General features: G+C 42.5%; 1 protein-coding gene across 4 annotated transcripts in view; it reads right to left on the reverse strand.

The window, feature by feature from the left end:
• Positions 1-18,384, reverse strand: part of elmo1 (engulfment and cell motility 1 (ced-12 homolog, C. elegans)) — a 202,476-nt gene that overhangs the window by 25,785 nt on the left and 158,307 nt on the right. The window lies entirely within an intron of this gene.

The raw sequence follows: 18,384 nt of genomic DNA on the forward strand, positions 1-18,384 counted from the left end.
GTATATTAATTTTGCGACCAAAGTCACCTACCCTTTTAATTTCCGCGCGGTAGTGAAACGTGATGTCATCGGCAGGTTCCCCTTCTTGTGTACCACGTCACGTGTGACGTGGCACAGATTATCAGCAATGGCGGATAGAATGCGATTTCCACTTGTCGATTGCTGTGCCGATATTCACCATCGACCGTCTCCTTTGGGCATCACTTGCTATTTTCCTTCGCTTCTTTTCTGAAGCTGACAATCGCGTTCTATCCGCCATTGCTGATAATCTGTGCCACGTCACATGTGACGTGGTACACAAGAAGGGGAACCTGCCGATGACATCACGTTTCACTACCGCGCGGAAATTAAAAGGGTAGGTGACTTTGGTCGCAAAATGAATATACTTGTCGTTGTCAAAAAATTATGTTTGATATATCATTTTGAAGCTAAAAGATTTCTCTGTCTAGTCATGTTGTCATAAAATATATTGTATTTTATGCTAAAAAAAATACATCCAATGGTGGAATGGCACTTTAAGATTGGTGGAAATTTTTCAAATGAAATAAAGTTGTTCAGTGCCGTACCAGAAATCAACACAGCACTCAAGATGTTGATCTGGACTGAGAAAGGAGCAGAAAAATTGCTGACTCAAAACTCATTTATAATGGAAGTCCATAATGGAAGGGCGGTTGCTTAGACATCATTAAATATTTAGTGGAAATGCCTTTTCACAGAACACATTCATATATTCTGCAAAGACAAATGAAACTATAAACCTCTCCAATTCCGCCTTTCAAAGATTGGCAAACTTTTTAAAGGGAATAAAGAGTAAGTAACCAAACTTGCTTTTTTAACGTACTGCTGCAGTGTTCGAAAGTTGGATAAAACTACACCAGAACAGTTTGGGTTTCTCTCAAGTTTCCCCGCAATGTTTGTCTCAAATGTTTGTGTTTCTCCCCGGGTGCTGTAGCATCGCTGCCCACTGCTCAAGGAATGTGCATGCGTGTGTTCACTGCTTCAGATGGGTTAAATGCAGAGGAGGAATTTCACTGTGTTTGTGTACATGTGACAAATAAAGGCTTATTCTCGTTTCTTCTCTATCCCAAGACCTTTTTTATTACAGCGTTTTGAATATGTACATTTTAGACATTTATCATAGAATTAATCGCCTCCGCTTAGACCTCTGTTCTAAGTAAACCGGTTTTCTGTTGCTTTCACGATAAAGGAAAATGTGTCACAGTTACTGTCCTTACATATATACTACAGATACAGTGTTTTGCAAAAAGTATTCATCCCCCTCGGTGTTTACCACTTTAAAAGTGCACATTGTTGTTTTATTGTGACACAAACAATAATTAAGATGAAAAAACAGAAATCTGGAGTGTGCATGGATATTCACCGCATTTTCTATAAAACCCCTAAATAAGAGCTGCTCCAACCAATTCACTTCATAAGTCACATAATTAGTTGATTAAGATCCTCCTGTGTGCAAAGTATCACGTGATCAGTCACATGATGTCTGTATAAATCAACCTGTTCTGGAAGGACCCTGACTCTGCAACACTACTAAGCAAGCAACATGAAAACCAAGGAGCCTCCAAACAGGTCAGACACAAAGTTGTGGAGAAGTATAGATCAGGGTTGGGTTATAAAAAAATATATATATCCCAAACTTTGAATATCCCATGGAGCACCATTAAATCCATTTTAGCAAAATGGAAAGAATATGTCACCACTACAAACCTGACAAGAGAAGACCGCCCACCAAAACTCACAGACCGGGCAAGGAGGGCATTAATCAGAGATGCAACAAAGACACCAAAGATAACACTGACGGAGCTGCAAAGAGCCACAGTGGAGATGGGAGTATCTGTCCATAGGACCACTTTAAGCCGTACACTCCACAGAGTGGGGCTTTATGGAAGAGTGGCCAGAAAAAGAGTCATTGCTTAAGAAAACCCATTTGGAGTTTGCCCAACAGCATGTGGCAGACTCTCCAAACACATGGAAGATGATTCTCTGGTAAAATGAGACTAAAATTGATCTTTTTGGCCATCATGGGAAATGTCACATGCGGCGCAAACCCAACATCCTGAGAACACCATTCCTGCAGTGAAGCATGGTGGTGGCAGCATCATGCTGTGGGGATATTTTTCATCTGCAGGGACAGGAAAGCTGGTCAGGACTGAAGGAAAGATGGATGGCACTAAATATAGGGCAATTCTGGAGGAAAACCTGTTTGAGTCGGCCAGAGGTTTGAGACTGGGACGAAGGTTCACGTTCCAGCAGGACAATGACCGTAAACATACTGCTAAAGCTACACTGGAGTGGTTTAAAGGGAAAACATTTGAATGTCTTGGAATGGCATAATCAAAGCCCAGACCTCAATCCAATTGAGAATCTGTGGCATAACTTGAAGATTGCCAACGCAACCCATCTAACTTGAAGGAGTTGGAGCAGTTTTGCCTTGAGGAATGGGCAAAAATCCCAGTGGCTAGATGTGCTAAGCTAATAGAGACATACCCCAAGAGACTTACAGCTGTAATTGCAGCAAAAGGTGGCTCTACAAAGTATTGACTTCGGGGTGGGGGTGGGGGGTGAATACCTATGCACACTCCAGATTTCTGTTTTTTCCTCTTACTTATTGTTTGTGTCACAAAAAAACAACAATTTTCACCTTTAAAGGGGTAGGCACGTTGTGTAAATCAAATGGTGCTAACCCCCCCCCCCAAAAAAAAATTTAATTCCAGCTTGTAATGCGACAAAACAGGACAAACACCAAGGGGGATGAATACTTTTGCAAGACACTGTATAGTGGATAGGGACTGGTTTGTAAAATGCATATTCATTTAAACGCGTTTCTGTAAAATTAGTATTCCTGTGAATGTATCTTCCTCAAACTCTTTAAGAAAGTAATGATGGTTTTAGCCGTAGGCTTCTTTAGGAACGGAAGTGTGATTTCCTGTGGAGAGACAGGGAGGTGGAGAAGGACAGGACTGTTGTTGCTGAAAGGGTGGGTGGTGGTATTTATGAATTAAAAAAAAAAAAACAGCTTTTTTAGATGAGCCGTATTAAAAGCGTCTTTGCTTCACCAAGACTGCTGCAGTTTTCATCCACCTTTCCTGCTCTTTTCTCTTTCCCTGCTCGGTCCAGCATTGATACGTGGGGAACATATTCGTCCACAGTGCGTCAGCTCCCAGATAATGCAAAACGACATGAAAGGGGAGGAGAAAACACATAGTCACTTCTGTGGAAAAGAAATGTGCTCGCTAGAGACAAATGTGTCTGTTTAAAAATTTCAACTCATGATTTTATGAATTAGTCTTGTATCTGACCCACTTATGCCAAAAAAAAGGCACTTCATCAGTAAAAACTTTCCTGTTTCAAATTCAACTTCCTAGATCACACTGCCTTTCCCAAAACGCCAGTTTAATCCCAATATCGCTTTATTACAGAAGCAGCTTTAGATTTTCGATGATATTTACACGACTTGATGCTCTCACAAGCCTACCAACAGAAAATTAACATGAACTCAAACTGAGGAATTATATCACACTGTTAAAAGCCTCCAACTGAAGCCCAAAACAAACTGCTAGATTAGCTTCAGGCAAATATTCAGTCTTCCCTGAGAAGCAAAATTATTCCTGAAGGCAAGATTCCTTGAAAGATTAAAATCTGTTATAAATATTTCAACCCAGTAAAAAATTCGAATCCCCCCTGGCTAACCCAATACTATCTTGTTAGCAACCTTGACTACTGGTTTGCACAATATAATACTTCTCGACAGCCTACTACAAATCACACAGCTCCTGCTGTAGAGGTACATTTTGCGAACCCAATCCCTTATCTGCAACATTAGTGCGGTGATGTGTTTAGGTATCTGATGAGCTTCGCAAATATTTCTAAATACTGTAACGATGATCCAGTGTTGCAATACATGTACATTACATAATCACATTGTGCAGCCGATGCCATTTATTTCATCTGGTTCAAATTGTAGACACCATTAATATTTTCCAAATAAGTGATTTAAAAACTTAGTGAGTCATGCTCCTACACAAACCCAGATGGGGGAAAAAAAAATGTGTACAATTCATGTTACATACAACATAAAAGAAGCCTGAGATGATTAAAGACCTTTAGCTGCAGAGCTTCGTGGATGCTTTTAGTGTCTCTTTTTTGGCCAAAGAGCTTTTAATATCTGAAAGCCTGAAAAACATTTATGGCTCAAGTTTCAAGTTATTTTTTCATTTAAAGCTTTTCATATTTTTTAACATGACTCTGGGGGAGAGGTGGCACGGTGGTGTAGTGGTTAGCGCTGTCGCCTCACAGCAAGAAGGTCTGGGTTCGAGCCCCGTGGCCGGCGAGGGCCTTTCTGTGTGGAGTTTGCATGTTCTCCCCGTGTCCGCGTGGGTTTCCTCCGGGTGCTCCGGTTTCCCCCACAGTCCAAAGACATGCAGGTTAGGTTAACTGGTGACTCTAAATTGAGCGTAGGTGTGAGTGTGAATGGTTGTTTGTCTATGTGTCAGCCCTGTGATGACCTGGCGACTTGTCCAGGGTGTACCCCGCCTTTCGCCCGTAGTCAGCTGGGATAGGCTCCAGCTTGCCTGCGACCCTGTAGAACAGGATAAAGCGGCTAGAAATAATGAGATGAGACTCTGGGGGGGAAAAAAATCCTCTCAAACTCTGGCAGGCTAACTCATATTAGCTCGCCGGCTAATATTAGCAAGTAACGTTACTTAGCTGGCTACCGACAGCAGTGACAATTATGAGCATTAAAAATTATATCTCCGTAATACTGTCAGGGTAACCCATGCTAGCTAGCTTGCCAGTTAGCTTATGCCACTGTTTGCAGTAGAGATTATGAATATTTAGAAACAGGACTTCTCAGTAATTCTGTCAGGTGAGCTCATGTTTACTGGTTGACAAAATCTTGAATATATGCAAGTATATACAGTATGAATGGCACAGATGTCATCTTCCTACTTGCAGGGTTCTCCAGAAAATCTGAAGTAGCCAGCCCAAAAAAAAAAAAAAGTGCTAGGCGGCTCTAGCGGCAAAGCCACCACGGTGCGCCAAAGGAGCGCTAATGCAAGGGGGATCTGGGGGCATCCCCCCAGAAAATTTTGAAATTTGCATGCCTTCTGGTGCATTCTCAGCTAATAAATCACTAACCATTTCCCCATAAAATACTTGCAAAATATGTATGAAATTTCCCTCCAGATGTGTGTGTGCTTGGCTTTCCCAGTTACCCTCTGTGGTATGCTGCCTGGCTCTGTAACATAACTACATGGTGTAACATAACAACAGCATGGTCACCTGGTCTAGCTCAGCCAATCAGAGCGCAAGAATCGATCAACAAATATGGTGTCGCTTCCGGTCATGTTAGACCCAAATCGAAGACAATTTCGTGGTGGAATAATTGGATTTGCAGCAAATTATGGGCAGCGGAGACAATATAAAATCACTTGAACATTGACAGGCAAGGTTTTTTTTTCCTTCCCTGGGATCAAGTAGCCGGCGCAGGCCGTCTGTGTAGGCGGAGAAAACTGTCAGTTGCTAGCACTTGCGGACATCCCTGAACTTGACAACTTTCATACCTGAAACCAAAGACATGTCCATATTCTCACGATCTTAAAGACACGTCCATGCAGTCGATCTCATTCCACGTGCAGCTTTCATGTCTGAAAGCAGACTTTCTGCTTTGCAGCTCCAGCAATCCAGTTAGTCTTTCACTGACAGCAGAATGGTGTTTAGTTGGTAATCAAGGCTTGTAAGATTCATCACTCCTGTCTCTAATTTTAATTACAGCTTTGCCTGGTTATCCATCATACATAATAGACAAGGGTCTCCTCCCTTTAGTACTCATCTAGTGAGCAAGAAAACCATATTCTCATACAAAATTGATTTTCTCTACACAATAGACTGCAAGTCTAAATGAGATGATAATTTACTATTTATTACCAAAGCTAGGGAGTGACTACATTGAACGAACGATGACTTTCGCGCATTTGACTCGAACTGAAGTCTGCACATCCACAGTCAGTCATCAACACTGCTTCAGTTTGCTTGCTTTCCGTATGACCATGAAATCGGTTTCAGCCTAATATTCAATGCAGTTGAGCCAAACCAAACGTTCACAGGATGCATGTCTAGAAACACACAAAAGAATCAATCCAGTTGCTGCCACGCAAGCTGGCACGACATGAATCATGAATGCATCCCATTTTCCCCATTCCTCTCCTCTTTTCATTCAAAAAGTGTTCACCTGGTGCGAATCTGAAAATACCATAGAACAACTGGGTGGAAATGGGAACATTATTATCCGTTTTACTATTGACATGGTAATTGCATTATTATTATCCTAGCTTCTATTGTACTGCTTAATAACACTCCACATCAAAGCATGATGCACTATTGTGAGGCACAAACAGACACGATTATTGCAAAAATGGACACACGATCAAGCTCTGACTACTTTAGACGAGGCTCTGAATGAAGGAGGAGATGCAGGGAACTGCTACATTGGACAAGTCTTGACCAATAAAACACTTCAGAACATGTCGTAGGAAACAATAATAAGGTGATATGATGCTCCCAGGGGTGGCATGGTGGTGTAGTGGTTGGCGCCGTCACCTCACAGCAAGGTCTTGGGTTTGAGCCCAGCGGCCAGCAAGGGCCTTTCTGTGTGGAGTTTGCATGTTCTCCCCGTGTCCGCGTGGGTTTCCTCCGGGTGCTCCGGTTTCCCCCACAGTCCAAAGACATGCAGGTTAGGTTAACTGGTGGCTCTAAATTGAGCGTAGGTGTGAATGTGAGTGTGAATGGTTGTCTGTGTCTATGTGTCAGCCCTGTGATGACCTGGCAACTTGTCCAGGGTGTACCCCGCCTTTCGCCCGTAGTCAGCTGGGATAGGCTCCAGCTTGCCTGCGACCCTGTAGAACAGGATAAGCGGCTAGAGATAATGGATGGATGGATGGATGGATGGATGGATGGATGGATGGATGATGCTCTCATAAGTTAATCATTTTCATAGAAGAGCATGATCCTCAGAGAAATAAAACAGTGTTTTATAAAACAGGACAAAACCGTATTTTATTCTTCTTATACCACAGCAATTTGGCAAATTACATTATTCTGATTATTAATTTTAATTATTAAAAGAATGTCACATATTTTATCATGTTATCACATTCAATTTCGCAGTATCTGCAAAACAAGTCATCTCCTGTTGTTATTATTAACAGCAATAAACCTGCCTCTTTTTCTTATGTTACCAAGAAACTAGAAAGACTTTTCCATGGTGGAATTCTGTTATAAACTGCTGATACTGGAGACCGTCCTTCCATAAATGTTAAATAAAGCTTCACAAAATCTATTCTTATAGATTTTTCTTTATTGTTAATCTTAGCTGTTAGAACGAGCACGCTAATAGACACCTGTTTTGCAGCTGGCGCTACTCTCAGGCCCACTTTACACGGGGACGGTCTGAAACAAAAACGCAAAAGTCCGTTTTCATTCTCACTTTTTTCCGCGTCTACACAACCGTTTTCAAGGAGGAAATCTGCGTCTATACGGTGACGCATAAATGTGTGGAATTCAATTGGATGTGCATGCCAGGTGGCTAGGTGGTGCTGTGAAAGACCTCCGCTATGTCTGCACGCATGCGCAACGTCTTCTGTCTTGTCTGATCTGCACATCTGCGCCGCGAAAACTTTGACTACTCTGGCTATGGTAAGTAAAAAAGTAAGTAAAAAAGTAAGAGCATACTGTACCCGCCTCTGTTCATTAACGGTATATGTGCAGATTTGGTATAGATGTTCGAAGGACTCCTGGACGTTTATTAAAGCTGCCAGAGCAGCTTGAAGGTCCGTTGGATCGATGTAATCAGACATGCTCTTACTTTTTTACTTACTTTCTTACTTCCCGGGCTGGCATGTACAGTATATGACATATGTATGACGTAAACGCGTACCCGACGTGAGCAGATCCGAGCAGAGTTTCGCGTATTGGGTAGTTTAGACGGATATGCAACGGGGGCTGTTTTTAACTTATCCACTCTGGAAGGCGTTTTCAATTTTTTCCGTTTTTCAGCCTTGGAAACGCCGTCCCCGTGTAGACGAAAGGCACTTCCGATAAAATATTTAGTCGTTTTTACCCGACAGCGTCCTCGTGTAAACGGGCCCTCAGAGTTGCTCTTATAGAAAATTAACCAACACCTTCGAACCAATCCTATTCGAGTACTCCGAGTTATATTTTATTTGGATTTGAAACAGTTGAGCATGTACCGTCTATTCTACAGGTCTAACTAGGTGGGTTGAAAAGCTTGCTGTGTGTGCGCTGTGTAGTGGCAGGATATTAGTAGTGAGGGGAGCAGGTGAAGCAGAAAACACATTTGCATGCTCAGCAGGCTTCACTGCACATCCCTGACCTCCCAAACTCTTACCACTCGAACTCCGTAGACTAGCAGCAAAATGTGCACATTTGGCTACATAGTGTGATAAAGAAGGTAACCATACTTTACATTACTTGCAAGGATGATTTATGAAGATGGGAGCCATGACTCCATCATATACAGCTCACCTGCTCTTAACTGCTTCTCAAGGCATGATAGCCTCATTATATTTTCCTTCTCGTTCTCTCTCACTTTTTTCTATAAGAATTACGACTGCGTTTTTAGCCTGTTGTGAAACATTTTCGTAGATCCAGCTAGAATGAGTTGCTTTGAAGAAGAATGTGAACTCCTACAGACTTCCCATGAAGCTAGAAAATTAAAAGTGATGTAATGCAACTACTGAACCTGGTCAAATCTGGATTGCATATTTCCCCTATATCTCTTGTATCTACATTATATGGCCACAGGTTTGTAGTCATCCATATGTGGTTCTTCCCCAAACTGTTTCCACAAAGTTGGAGGCACACAACTAGATAGGATGTTGTTGTATGCTGTAGCATTACAATTTCCCTTCACTGGAACTAAGGTGGGGCAGCACGGTGGTTAGCACTGTCGCCTCACAACAAGAAGGTCCTCGGTATGAGCCCAGCGGCCGGCGAGGGCTTTTCTGTGCGGAGTTTGCATGTTCTCCCCGTGTCCGCATGGGTTTCCTCCGGGTGCTCCGGTTTCCTCCGCAGTCCAAAGACATGCAGGTTAGGTTAACTAGTGACTCTAAATTGACTGTAGGTGTGAATGTGAGTGTGAATGGTTGTTTGTCTCTATGTGTCAGCCCTGTGATGACCTGGTGACTTGTCCAGGGTGTACCCCGCCTCTCGCCCATAGTCAGCTGGGATAGGCTCCAGCTTGCCTGCGACCCTGGAGAACAGGAAAAGCGGCTACAGATAATGGATGGATGGATGGATGGATGGATGGAACCAAGGGGTGTTTCATTATGACAATGCCCCTGTGCACAAAGCAAGGTCCATGAAGACACGGTTTGCCAAGGTTGGAGTGGAAGAACCAGAGTGTCCTTGCACGGAGCCCTGACATCAACCCCACTAAACAACTTTGGAATGAACTAGAACACTGACTGTGCCCCAGGCCTCCTCACCCAACGTCAATGTCTGACCTCACTAATGCTCTTGAGGCTGAATGAACACAAATCCCCACAGCCACTTGACAAAATCTAGTGGAAAACCTTCCCAGAAGAGTGGAGGTTATTAGAACAGCAAAGGGAACTAAATCTGGACTGGGATGTTCAACAAGCACATACCGGTATGGGCATGCTGGTCAGGTGTCCACAGTGTACATCTACATCTATATTTTCCCCATAGCGTCAGAGCTGCTAACAATACTGCTAACAAGAAGCTCCTGGCAGGCAGTGAGAATACAGAGTTTTATCACAAATCCCCTAGCAGACTGTATACTGGTGGATGACACTGCTCCATTCGAACAGTACAAGTTATAAACAGCATATTCTACTAAATATAGAATTATTGGTTCACAAGACTAAGCTCATTGAAATTGATAAAGTCTGCCTAAAATGAAAGAAACCACTATTTAAAAAAAAAAGAGCATCTTTCACATTCTTGATCTTTTCCTCTTCAGAGAGTTGGCTTTTTAACCAGGCAATATTTATTTTTTCTTCAGTTGGACCTCTGCTTTAACTGAAAGCAGTCCAGAGTCGCCCAAGTTGGTCACTATGTCACAATAAGCTGCCACACGAAGAAGGTTGTCCTCAAGGATTCAACGGAGCTACCTGAATTCATGATCCCTTGATCAGTAGCTGCAAAACTTAACAACCTGAACCACCATTGCCCCAGGTGACAGAGCACCTTTATATTTATTTATACGTGTCTGTGAAATATTATGGTGGCCTCAAATACAAAAACCTACACCCATTTCACATGAAGGAAGTGAAAAGGCATGACAGGTTTTCTTTCTGCATCACCTTGGATGTATTTTTTTTCCTCACAACCCTGGTAATACTTTTTTTTTTTCTGGACCTTTTAGGAAAAGCTGCTGTTTGGGTAATGCAAAGTGCTCCAGCACTGTCACACACAAATGTGGATTTATGCAATGAATCACTAACACAAGGCACCTGAAGGCCTGAGCATTGAGCTTAAAACTGCATTTCCATCCAGGAGCTGAGTAATTCAACATCACTTGTACCTCGTATAGCCAAGAAAGAAAGAAAAACAAGCCGAGGCCACACATGCCATTTGACTAAATATAGAAGCCTTATATCCATGGCCAAGGCTGTTTCAGTGGATCGAGGTCTGGCACAATGCTGGAGCTACAGAGCGGATAGTGTGAGACGCACACACACAAGAACGGAGACCCAACTTCACAAGCCTCATCACAGTGAGGAAAATACAAGTGTATAAATAGCCTACCAGAGAGGAAGGTAGTAAAAAAAAAAAGAAAGAAGGAAGAAAGGAAAGGAAAATGCAGGGAGAAAAGAAAAAAATAAGGAAGGAAGGAAGGAAACCAGAAAATTAGGAAGAAATTTAGAAATATTCGGAAAAATCTAGAAAAAAGTCATTTAGAAATGCAGAAATTTAGAACGAAAGGGGAAAAAAAAACAGAGAGAAAGGACAAACCAAAAAGAATGAAATCAAGGAAGAGAAGAGAAGTACATGGAGCACTACTGTATAAGACCTGCTTTATCTCAGGCCTGTAATACGCAAATTACATATGATTTACATGATTGAACTAATTACTGTCTCTGATAAACCCTGCATGCCACAGCAGCGTTATCAATCACATTCAGATAGTGACGGAGCAAATCTGCTACCAGAAATCACGTACCAAATCCATGCGTGTGCTGACAATCCAGTCTTTAGAAACACTGATCTGGTTTTCTTTTTAGATGATCCACAGAAGCCAATCATCTGAATACTGAATCGGGGTGGATGTTCAGCTCAGTCAAGACAATGAACAAGAACAAAACATGATTAACTATTTCAAGAGCTATTTCTATAGCCTGGAAGTGTCCAAAAGGGGAAAAAAAAAGATTAACACAGTAACAAATATGTTTTTATCTTAAAACGTCAACATGCTAATATATAACAGATGTGTGTTGCAACATCTCATACAGGTTAATAATAAAAAGCAGACAGATCAATGCACACTGAGTGGAGTGGTTGAGAAAAGGAGTCACACGGACACAAGTAACGAGTTCATTCATAATACCAGCGTGGTGAGGGTGAGAGGGTGCAGATCATTGTGATCGTCTGCTCTAGATTGAGGGATGTTTAATCACGAGCTGAAATCTGCCTGTAACCCGATTACTCTGGCAACCTCTTACAAAGCCTGCAGCCAACCTGTATATGAGCCTCAGCCTCTTCCATCTGTCCGTGTCTTATTGCTGTTATTCTCTTTCGATCTTGTTCTGCAGCAGCTGTGCCTAATCGCAGTCAACCACGAGTGCTGGATCTGTATCGGCTCGAGTGAGTGAGTGTTATACTCACATGTTGGCGTCACCTCCATATTTGGGAGCCGGCTCCACGCTGGCACAGCTCGCAAGCAGTCGAACAGTGAAGCGAGCAATCTGGATGAGAATGCTGAAGAGCTGTGAGGTGCCTGATGGATGGCACTGGGTGGGCGTGCTGCTGAAGGAACCTCCGAGTTAGCCGGAGACAAGGGCATACAGAAACCTGCTCATTCCTCTCCACAGCATCAGCTCTCTAAAGAGCGAGAGCATCACCCAGCAGCTTCGCTTATGTCCATCCCAGGCTTTCAACCCTATTGGGCAGACGTGGCATGGATCAGACCAATGGCAATCCAGGCAAAGAAGTCACATGGGCTTCCCGGTGGGAGGGGGATTAGGAGCAAGGCTGCTAGCTTAAACAGAGCTGCTACATCACTACTACGCTCTGATGCACCCAGGCGGCAGATTCCACTCAGGTGCCGTAGATGCTTACGTCACTGATAGGAGGGAGGGGGGAGGAGGAGAAGAAGAAGGGGAACCGTATGTGAGCAAACACTCCATCTCCTGTGTCTCCTGCTCGCGCTCTCTTTCACACACAATAGGCATTCCATCTGATCCTAGAGGAGCTGGAGTAGGAGTAATTAGAATATGGTTGCTATGGAAACAGGCGAAAGGTTGCCTGTAAGATTTTTGCCCCGGGAGCATCAATCTGGCTTCTCTCTCTCTCTCTCACACACACACTTTACTCAATGTGACAGGCAAACCCATGGAGCGAGAGAGATAGATTGGGGGAGGGGTGACCGAGGGTGTACGGTGTGCATATAAATACAAGGTGTGTGCTTGCACATAAGGGTTCATAAGATTGAGGGGATGCAGTCATCCACAAATCCACCTCACAATCATCGTTTTAAGGTACGTCTGACCGGTCTGTCACTGCTCAACACAAAATGGAGGTCAGACAACAACGTGCTGATAGCACGCTGAACAAAGAAGAGTAGTCGAGAGCATTATTTATCAGTAATAATATTAAGGCATTTTATTTACAGCTTAAGTGATATCTAGGGTTAGATTAGGACACTTAATTGTCAGACAAACGACTGCAATTATGGATATAATTGTCTTTTCTGTTCACTCTGATAACAAAAGCCTAATCGTAGTGATTTATCCTGCAGCGGTGTTGAGTTCTTAGTTCTAATTGGTCAGAAGGTGTTGATTAATTTTATACAGCAGCTCGGAGAGTAATTCTGGCTGCGCGGCCAATTACAGGTTTACATGAAGACGTTTGTTCGGATACGTGATCGTTTCTTCTAGTAATAATAGTTTATGATGAAACTTTAAAGATACATATTTAATATTTAAGAATTAGCGCTTCGGCAGTCAATAAGTTTTCCACCACAGGAATGTTTTGAGGACAGGGGACTTCCTGGTTTCTTGATAACACAAGATTCATCTCATCTCATTATCTCTAGCCGCTTTATCCTTCTACAGGGTCGCAGGCAAGCTGGAGCCTATCCCAGCTGACTACGGGCGAAAGGCAGGGTACACCCTGGACAAGTCACCAGGTCATCACAGGGCTGACACATAGACACAGACGACCATTCACACTCACATTCACACCTACGGTCAATTTAGAGTCGCCAGTTAACCTAACCTGCATGTCTTTGGACTGTGGGGGAAACCGGAGCACCCGGAGGAAACCCACACGGACACGGGGAGAACATGCAAACTCCACACAGAAAGGCCCTCGCCGGCCCCGGGGCTTGAACCCAGGACCTTCTTGCTGTGAGGCAACAGTGCTAACCACTACACCACCATGCCGCCCTCGCAAGATTCATATTCTGTCTTATTAACATCAAGAAAGAGAAAAAAAAACACGAGTGTGTTACAAGAGGAATAAAGTGCTTTGTGACGTGCTTTGGGCTGCATCTTTTACCATCATGGATTATTCGCACTGAGGTCGATTATCATCTCATTATCTCTAGCCGCTTTATCCTGTTCTACAGGGTCGCAGGCAAGCTGGAGCCTATCCCAGCTGACTACGGGCGAAAGGCGGGGTACACCCTGGACAAGTCGCCAGGTCATCACAGGGCTGACACATAGACACAGACAACCATTCACACTCACATTCACACCTACGGTCAATTTAGAGTCACCAGTTAACTTAACCTGCATGTCTTTGGACTGTGGGGGAAACCGGAGCACCCGGAGGAAACCCACGCGGACAACATGCAAACTCAACACAGAAAGGTCCTCGCCGGCCACGGGGCTCGAACCCGGACCTTCTTGCTGTGAGGCGACAGCGCTAACCACTACACCATCGTACCGCCTCGTCGATTATCATATGTAAATAAATGTCATCTGTTTGTGTCTTGGTAATATATCACAGTCCAAAAGGCAAACAACTTAAATATTTAAAACATACTACGGAAATACACACGGCGGTAACTGAATTATAAATAACACATTCACATTTTAAAGTCTGTGCATGTGAATAATGTATTATGGCAAAAACAGGTCATATCCTTCACATCATCTAGAGCAAGCTTTAGTGACACTGGCATTATGACTGCACTATATCTTACTGTCAAACAATAAAAGAAAGTTATAAATAGTTTATAGTTCAAAGCCTGAGCGTTGAGAATGGAGTATTCAAATATATAAGCAGTGATTTGATCACGTCGGTGAACTAATTATAAAACAGCTGATACCTAATGCATTCCGTTTGACTTCAAAGGTTCATCCTGCCTAATTTTTCCTTTTCAACAGTCAACGAAAGCGATCTTAGTGAAAAAACAACCCAGATGACCTCACTGCAATTAGCATCAGTTTGTAACAGGAATAAAACAGGACAGGCAGAAGACATGGAGGAGAAATTCGGCCCAACCACGACCCCACATCTGCACTCCATAAATAAACAGAGCAGTGGGACAGCGGCATGTTTGACCTGGCACCCTTCTCCCACTTCATCTTCTGAAGAAATAAACACTGAAAGCAATTTTAATTACAGAGTAATCGTGAAATGGGAGTCATTAATAAAACATCCCCATGGCACACTGATATGGCTCATCTTAGTATTCCGCACGCGTGATGAAACTACGGTATGTGCTTACGACTGTGTCCTCTTTTTCATGGAGCTACGCCAACCTCCAACAGACCAGTGAAGAAGACATGATTGTGTAGACTTCTGCTCAAGTTCATAGAGATATGTTTGACTTTAATTGCTAGATTTGTATAGCAATGCGTGGTGGTCTGGGAAAACCCACTGGATGTTGCGGTGGCTGAATTCTGGCAAACAGCCGAATAAAAACCCCCTTTTCTGTCTATAACATACTTTGACATGTCAACTTTCAATAAACCATAACCATATTTAACTGAAATGAGGTAGAAGTATTTTTATTTACTTTTTAATCTTGCCTTTAGCTGTCTTCCTACAGTTATCATACCGGGTAAAGAGCCAGTTTCACAAATGTGGCGGTAAAAACAAGTCAGTCTGTCTACAGGTGTATAAAACCTTGATAGGGTGCAATTTCCTCACATCCTGAATGCCAGGATTTTTGGATAGCTATGTGCCGTAGCAAAATGGATGGAACCCTCATCAATTCATTCATCATGTCAGTGTTTTGGGTTTTTTTTTTAAAGTTTTGATATGAAGTGGTACAAAACAAAATGTACATCACAGGTCAAAAAAAAATTCAACCTAGATGTTTTTTTGTTTGACCTGGGTTAAAATTTTTAACCTAGTTCATAAATTTCCAACCTAGGTCAAATTTTGGATTATCTAAGATTCTTAAAAGGGATTTTCCTTCACTTCTTTTGTCTCTCTTTCTTCTATCCACTTCCTCTCTGTCTACACCTACCTAGTATTTCCTTTTGTCTGCCTGTCTATCTACCTATTCCAATCTACCAAATTAGCATTTTTTAAAATATCTTTTTCATACTCAACCAGGATTTGAACTCAGAAACTTCTGATTCTTAACCCAACACCTTAACCACTAGACCAGTGACAATCACAACAAAAGCATCCATCCATCCATCGCCTATCCCAGCTGACTATGGGCAAGAGGCGGGGTACACCCTGGACAAGTTGCCAGGTCATTCCAGGGCTGACACAGACACAAACAACCACTCACACCTACAGTCAATTTAGAGTCACCAGTTAACCTAACCTGCATGTCTTTGGACTGTGGGGGAAACCAGAGCACCCGGAGGAAACCCACGCGGACACGGGGAGAACATGCAAACTCCGCACAGAAAGGCCCTCGCTGGCTGCTGGGCTCAAACCCAGGACCTTCTTGCTGTGAGGCGACAGTGCTAACCACTACACCACCGTGTAGTTTAAAATACAAAGTCTTCCCAAATCCTAACCCGAGATATAGTAAGTCTCCCTAATACAAGCAACAAATTATGAACTGGGTTAAAAATTCTAACCTAGGTTGAAAAATTCCACCTGACCTACAATTCTGACCTGTAACATATACAACCCCGATTCCAAAAAAGTTGGGACAAAGTACAAATTGCAAATAAAAACGGAATGCAATAATTTACAAATCTCGAAGACTGATGTTGTATTCACAATAGAACATAGACAACATATCAAATGTCGAAAGTGAGACCTTTTGAAATTTCATGCCAAATATTGGCTCATTTGAAATTTCATGACAGCAACACATCTCAAAAAAGTTGTGACAGGGGCAATAAGAGGCTGGAAAAGTTAAAGGTACAAAAAAGGAACAGCTGGAGGACCAAATTGCAACTCATTAGGTCAATTGGCAATAGGTCATTAACATGACTGGGTATAAAAAGAGCATCTTGGAGTGGCAGCGGCTCTCAGAAGTAAAGATGGGAAGAGGATCACCAATCCCCCTAATTCTGCGCCAACAAATAGTGGAGCAATATCAGAAAGGAGTTCGACAGTGTAAAATTGCAAAGAGTTTGACCATATCATCATCTACAGTGCATAATATCATCAAAAGATTCAGAGAATCTGGAAGAATCTGTGCGTAAGGGTCAAGGCAACATGTGACATGTGATCTTCGGGCCCTTAGACGGCACTGCATCACATACAGGCATGCTTCTGTATTGGAAATCTTAAAATGGGCTCAGGAATATTTCCAGAGAACATTATCTGTGAACACAATTCACCGTGCCATCCACCGTTGCCAGCTAAAACTCTATAGTTCAAAGAAGAAGCCGCATCTAAACATGATCCAGAAGTGCAGACGTCTTCTCTGGGCCAAGGCTCATTTAAAATGGACTGTGGCAAAGTGGAAAACTGTTCTGTGGTCAGACGAATCAAAATTTGAAGTTCTTTATGGAAATCAGGGACACCGTGTCATTCGGACTAAAGAGGAGAAGGACGACCCAATTTGTTATCAGCGCTCAGTTCAGAAGCCTGCATCTCTGATGATATGGGGTTGCATTAGTGCGTGTGGCATGGGCAGCTTACACATCTGGAAAGACACCATCAATGCTGAAAGGTATATCCAGGTTCTAGAGCAACATATGCTCCCATCCAGACGACGTCTCTTTCAGGGAAGACCTTGCATTTTCCAACATGACAATGCCAAACCACATACTGCATCAATTACAGCATCATGGCTGCGTAGAAGAAGGGTCCGGGTACTGAACTGGCCAGCTTGCAGTCCAGATCTTTCACCCATAGAAAACATTTGGCGCATCATAAAACGGAAGATACGACAAAAAAGACCTAAGACAGTTGAGCAACTAGAATCCTACATTAGACAAGAATGGGTTAACATTCCTATCCCTAAACTTGAGCAACTTGTCTCCTCAGTCCCCAGACGTTTACAGACTGTTGTAAAGAGAAAAGGGGATGTCTCACAGTGGGAAACATGGCCTTGTCCCAACTTTTTTGAGATATGTTGTTGTCATGAAATTTAAAATCACCTAATTTTTCTCTTTAAATGATACATTTTCTCAGTTTAAACATTTGATATGTCATCTATGTTCTATTCTGAATAAAATATGGAATTTTGAAACTTCCACATCATTGCATTCCGTTTTTATTTACAATTTGTACTTTGTCCCAACTTTTTTGGAATCGGGGTTGTACAACCTACTCTAAAATTTATACCCATGAACTTTTAGTTGTTAGCTTTATTTATTTTCTAAAATAAAATATATATATATATATAAAATGTATAAATTTTTATATAAATATGTAAAGTATAAAACGCATTTTATATTCCAGATACATCCAGCAAATGTGGCTGAACAACTTTACAAACATCTATGATGAATTTATAGATCAATATTCGTTTTGGTCCACTTTAGAAACATCAGTTACATCATAACCTTCTTCATAAATCCTTTGCCTTACTCATCTTAGCCAGACCACCTCCATGGAGCTGCAGCTTTTAATGAACACCAAAATACAGAAAGGCAGCATTTTTTTTCTTGCTGCCAGCAGAACGGGGGAGCGACTGCTGAATTAGCATCGATTCACAATTAGAGTGTCACCTTCAAGCCACAATTCTTAACGAGCGAAGGTCTAACAACTCCCTCAGCGTGATGGAGT

This window comes from Neoarius graeffei, chromosome 16 (assembly GCF_027579695.1).
Source record: "Neoarius graeffei isolate fNeoGra1 chromosome 16, fNeoGra1.pri, whole genome shotgun sequence".
Classification (NCBI taxonomy): Eukaryota; Metazoa; Chordata; class Actinopteri; order Siluriformes; family Ariidae; genus Neoarius; species Neoarius graeffei.